The sequence below is a fragment of the Miscanthus floridulus genome, unplaced genomic scaffold, assembly GCF_019320115.1.
Source record: "Miscanthus floridulus cultivar M001 unplaced genomic scaffold, ASM1932011v1 os_2801_1_2, whole genome shotgun sequence".
Classification (NCBI taxonomy): domain Eukaryota; kingdom Viridiplantae; phylum Streptophyta; class Magnoliopsida; order Poales; family Poaceae; genus Miscanthus; species Miscanthus floridulus.
In genome coordinates, this window is record NW_027098515.1 from 24,922 (window position 1) to 31,505 (window position 6,584).

The 6,584-nt window shown below is 40.5% G+C and overlaps 1 pseudogene; it reads right to left on the minus strand.

Moving 5' to 3' along the window:
- Positions 1-704: 704 nt before the first annotated feature.
- Positions 705-4,892, minus strand: LOC136535434 (uncharacterized; annotated as a pseudogene).
- Between the last annotated feature and the right edge of the window lie 1,692 nt (positions 4,893-6,584).

Here is a 6,584-nt window from a genome sequence, read left to right on the forward strand (position 1 = left end):
CCCACTGGCGGTCTCCACGCCCGCGGCTGCGGCTCCGCGCCTGTTCCCATGGTCTGCTGCGGAACCGACTTGGCGGAACCGGCGAGCTCGGCTGTGGCGCAGGGAGGCGGCAAGCTCGGACTGTTGTTGTTATGCTAAGGGGGAAAAGTTGAATATGATCAATCTCATTGTCTACCCGTATAATCGTGATTCGTTGGATGTGGCTCATTAAGTATGCTTGTGTTGCTAATATGAAACCAATGACTTTAGTACGACCATTTCACCTATGGCGATGGAGGCGGACACACCAATATAGAGCAACTTCAGCGGGGAGCAATACCCTAAAAAGCTTTTTCATGGTTCTCCTAGAAATCTTTGGTGTGGTGGCTAGTGCACTGTTCTCACCGACCTGTACATGGTTCGTTTTTAATAACTTTGGGTAGAACCCAACCTAACTCGCTTAAAATGAACCAGAGTAATTTTAGGATCTTCAAAAAATTAATCAATATATTACGGAATAATAAGAACATACAAATAAATAAATAAATAAATAAATAAATAAATAAAGTAAAAAAATATTATAGGTCTCGAAACCAAAATCAATTAGTCCGTATTGCTGATTTGAGTATAGCTTTTGTATGTCACAGGAATGGAGATCATGTATCTATGTATCTGGAATGAAAAAAAAATCTGAAACAAATTTTTGCACATTGCAGGACCTTTCCTCCTGTCCAAAATTTTACTGTCAGCACAAATACAACTTCAAGAACTGAGGTGTGGTAATTGTGCACAGTGCAGGACACATATACAGATAACACAACTCCAAAACCAGGAGGCACAAATCTAACGACTCCACAACCAGGAGCCATAAATCATCATAACAATATTGCAGTACATACTGATATTGTTCAGGAAACCACTGAAAACTAGTCCTAATGATAAAACAGAGAGCTCATCCAAGCAGATCAACCATCACCTGCATACATTAAGATATTTTGAACAAAATCTCAGAATTCTTATAAAGTTTAATGCAAATCCAAATTAAAGAAAAAAAACAGCAGGCTTCCCATACCAGGATGACCGAGATGACTCACTCATCTTCACTATAGTCATCATCATCATCAGGGATTGTTGGACCTTCATTATCACTGACATATTGCCACCTAGTTTCATCTTCATCATCGCTTAGCTCATTTTCTAGCACATCCTGCTCCCTTTGTCTACGAAGCTCACCTACTACACTTGCATCTACATTTAAACAATCTTCATCATCTGGATGCTCATTCTCCAAATTTCCTTCATCATCCAAAATTTCCTCATTTACTTGAACATGAAAACCTGCATTGTTATCATCTTGGTATGACAGCTCCACGCCATTGGGTATTTCCTCATTGTCGTTTTCAGCCACACTCCACAAGTGCCTATGTGTAAATTTTTGAACAACCCTCCAGCTCTCACCATGCTTGGTGTCATTTAAGTAAAAGACCTTTGTTGTTTGTGTTGCTAGAATAAATGGATCATTCTTGTACCAGATAGTGTCATGGTTGATGCTTCTGAAAAATCCATCATCTTTCATTCTAACTTTCTTGCCACAAGTGTCAAACCAATCACATCGAAATAGAACCACTGTCCGACGGGCAGTGTACCTCAACTCAATTATTTCCTTCAAGCAACCATAAAAATCAATATACTCTTCATTATGTGTACCCTCGACCATGACTCCACTATTCTGTGTTGTTCTATTTTTCTCACGGTCGATAGTGTGGTACCGAACACCATCAACAAGACATGCTGAAAATATTCGAACCCGCAGATCTGGTTCACATGACAATGAAAGTAGCTCATCGTTGATGTCTGCTTCCTCAATGTACCGTAGTCTTGCAATCTGCACAAGCATATATGCAACACAATAAAAACCAATACAACTGATAATGCTCGAAATTGAAGAATGGATTTCAAACTTACATGTTTCTTAAACCAGGAGGAAAATTGCTTCTCAAGTGTTTTTTCAACATCTCGAATTCCTTCATTCTCCAACTCCTCCTTGTACATACTACGATTATGAACCACAGTTAATTCAAAAAGTAAGACCTCATAATTAGTAGGTTGCATAAAAAAATAAACTATCCATAATGACATACTTGATATATGGCTCAACCTCCGGACAATTATTTAACACAAACCAAACCATTTTGTCATAATCATGTTCAAGATATGTAATCTTCGGGGTTCCAAGTAGATGAACTCCATGACAGAAAACCGATAGATCACCTGTTCTCAAATCAACACGCTCTCTATTTCTACCCTCTCGATTGTATCGTGTGTCAACATCATCAAAATACCTCGAGCAAGCCATCAAACACTCTTTAGCGACATATGCTTCTGCAATGGATCCTTCTGGTCTTGCCATGTTTCTAACAAAACGTTTCAAAGTATACAACCTTCTTTCGATTGGGTACATCCATCCATATTGTACCGGACCTCTTAGGATTGCTTCATCAGGTAAATGAACAGCCAAGTGTAGCATCACATCAAAGAAAGGAGGAGGAAATATTCTCTCCAGCTTGCACAAAATGATTGGGATTTCATCTTTCATTCTATGCAAAACATCTATCTTCAAAGTCTTAGCACATAATTTCTGAAAGAAGTTACCCAATTCACTAATTGCTTCATATATGTCCTTATGCAAGATTCCACGAACAGCAGCGGGTAAAATCCTTTGTAGTAGTATATGGCAATCGTGAGTTTTCAATCCTTGGAGGTTGCATCCATCAACACTGATACATGATGCTAAGTTAGAAGCATATCCATCTGGGAATTTTACACTTCTCAAAAAAATCACAAAAAGCAAGTTTTTGTGTTTTATTTAATACATAGGGGGCATGTGGAACACTATATGAATTTCCATCACGCTTCAAGTGCAAGTTTTTCCTTATGCCCATGTCTTCCAAATCAAGCCTACCATTAATGGTGTCCTTTGTCTTGCCAGCAATGCCGAGAAATGTACCAAGAATGTACTCACATATGTTTTTCTCGATATGCATAACATCAAGATTATGACGCAGCTTCAAACTCGACCAATATGGCAAATCCCACAAAGATGACCTTAGCTTCCAACATTGACCATTTTCTCCCCTCTTCCTCTTTTTGTTCTGAGGATGCATCCCAGGTCTAACATCCATGACCCTCTCCAATTGCTGCTTCAACTCATCACTGCTAAATTCTTCTGGCTTGTCACGTTCTTCATCCTTTCCATCAAACCATTTCTTTTTCCTCCATGGATGATCCCTTGGAAGGAAGCGCCGATGGCCAATATAGCATATCTTATTCCTTATTCTTCTAGAGCAAGGATCTTTGTCACAACGGACACAAGCATAATAGCCACTTGTGACTCGACCTGACAATGTGCTCAAAGCTGGATAATCATGAATGCACCATATAACTGCAGCATGTAGATCAAAAGATTTGTCAGTCAATGCATCCAAAGTAGGGACACCTTTCCAAAGATCTAGCAACTCTTCAATGAGTGGCTCCAAAAATACATCGAAGTCCTTTCCAGGGCATAATGGACCAGGGATGAGTAAGCCCATGATGAAGTTCGATTGCTCCATACATTCCCATGGCGGAAAGTTGTAAGGGATAAGAAATACAGGCCACATACTGTACGAGGAGTTCATTTTGCCAAATGGATTAAAACCATCTGTAGCAAGGCCAAGTCTAATGTTTCTTGCATCTTGGGCAAACGAAGCATATTTAGTATCAAATGCTTTCCATGCCTCACCGTCAGCTGGGTGACTGAGCTCATTCTCCACTGCATTTCTTTTCAACTTATGCCATTGTGCCAATTCAGATATTTCTTTGGAAGCAAACATCCTTTTCAGCCTTGGAATCAATGGAAAATGACGCAATACTTTCTCAGGAATTTTTTTCCTTCCATCTTTATCTTTCCATCTTGATGCGCTACATACTGGACACACATCGTGTGCTGCATAATTCTTCCGAAACAATACACAATTATTCGAGCACACATGGATTGTATTATATCCAAGTCCCAAAGCACGAATAAGTTTCTTTGCTTCCTCGTAAGATGCAGGAATAGAGCAATGTGGGAATGCATCTGCTAACAACTTCACGAATGCAGTAAATGCAACATTACTGATTCGATAAAATGACTTGATATGAAGTAATTTCACCACAAAAGAAAATCTTGAATAAGCTGCACCAGGGTAAAGTTCTTGCTTCATCTCTTCTAATAGTATAGCAAACATTGATTTTTTCCTTCGACCTTCTTCTTCAGATGTGAACAACTCCCGTACCATATCAGGAATTCTATCATTAGGGTCGTCTTCTTCAACCTCATTCAAATTAACATCCGCGGTGAAATCAATCTGTTCATCCTGATGGCCAGTATTTTCAATCATTGTGTCCTCCATTGGTTCTCCATGATAGATCCACCTAGTGTACGTGCTAGCCATTCCATAAATATATAAGTGATTCTCCACCAGTCCTTTATGTCCAGAAATCCGATTCAAACACCTACGGCATGGACAGAATATCTGTTCATCCGCACCAAAGTTTTCTGAAACAAGCTTCATGAACTCACTGACCCCGTCCAGATGTGGCTTGCCAAATAGCCTACTATTGATCCAACTTCTGTCCATCTGCAGAACAATTAAATAACTTAGAAACTAAGCTTGAAGTATATATACATTAGCAAGCTGCAGCTCTAAAATCAAGTGTTAATATAAATATTATTCTGATTGAGCACATGGTAAATTTTCTTAGCACATGGTATGCTGAATTTAATGAGAAGCTGACATGATTATTATCTTGAATGAATATGAATACTATTCTTAATGATTGCATATGATAAAATCAAAATCAGAAATCGATACTCACCGTGACTCCCGTGAGCTGTGTGCAGTAGGGGCGGGGCTGCAAGGGCGCTGGGACCTGAGCAGCAGTGTAGACGCTCGGGGCAGTGTGCACTGGCTGGCGGCCGCGCACCTGGCAGCGCCCACTGCCCAGCTGCCAAGCAGGGTCGGGGCAGACGGTCGCGGATGGATCTACCGGAGTGCCGCTGCGCCCTGTTCCCAATCAGAACCACAGAGAAGATGTGGAGGAGGAGCACATAGGCGCGGAGGCGGAGCTGAGGGGCGACGGGAGCATTCGTTGGGCGGCCGGGCGGCGTTCAATCGGGAGCAGCCGCCGGCGCATGTGCGAAGACTCACGGACTCCCCATGGAAGAACGGGATATTTATTCTTCATTAATATTGTGTCATAGATAAATAAATAAAAACACTAGCATAGACATGAACACTTCTCTGGTCTGGTGGCTAAGGCTACTGATTCACGTGTCAGAGGTCCGAAGTTCGAATCTCCGTTGCGTTTTGTTTTGCATTTTTTTGCGAATAAGAGTGCCGAGGCCAGCTGGGCTGCCCAGTGCCCACGCCGTGCGAGCGCTCCGTAGCAGGCCTGCTGGGCTGCCACTGCTTGGACACGAGCCCGTCTGGTTGGCCTGGGCTACCCTCACCTGGCAGAGAATACATCTATATATCCAGTAAGTTGCAAATGTTAGCATGTTGATGTCCTAGTGGTTAAGACATCATGGATATTAATAATAGGATCTCAGGTTCAAATCTTGCCATTGTCTTAATTTTTTTTACTTTCTGAATCTTTTACCTCTACCTTAGGAAAAGTATTATACTTTTTCATATCATATGACATGAGACGAAGATGATTTTTTGTTTTTTATTTTCTGAAAATAGCATTACATATAGAGCCCATTAAAATACAACTGACACTGGGACCAAATATCTCATTTATTATATGTAAATAAAAAGTTATAACAAACTAATATTGTCAATAATTTATGACGACCGCAAGGTAGCATGTTATGACGGAACATAGATCATCATAAACAAACTACTTCTCTAGGTTATGACGATTTTTATTGTGTCTTAATGACGAACACATTATTTTCGTCAAAAAGTCATTCTCCTCCTGAAAGTCGTCATAAAACAGAATGACTTATTGACGAATTGACTCATCGTCACAAAAAATTTGTCATAGATCTTCATATTTCTTGTAGTGACTGTATTACGCCAAACTGAATTTACTAGAGAGAATGAAAAATTCATACAATAAATAGAGGCAATAATTCATTCTCCAATCACCACATCATCAATTAGATTACTAGTGCCATACGCAGTGCATTCCAACATGACAAGTTTTAAACTTAACCAACAAGATACGCATCCCGAAGGGAGCGGATTAAAGTACATTACATGCCAAGTTCGAATTAAAAGGTGCATCCCACATCAGTCATAGTACTAAAGCCATTACACCACTGACTGCAAAAGCTTAAACTAATGAGACTTGCTAACTAACTACTCATCAAAGTGATCGCTGTCCACATCGGAGATGCCTTGGACTTCTTCCGGATCTTCCTCTTCTTCTTCATTTGCAGGTTCAGCTGCATTGTCATCCATCTGCATGTCCTCTTCTTCTTCATCGGCCTCAATCACTTGAGGTCCACCCATATTAGGATACCTTGGTATGGGGTGAGGGATAGGAAATAGACGATTGTTCAGTTGATGGTGCTC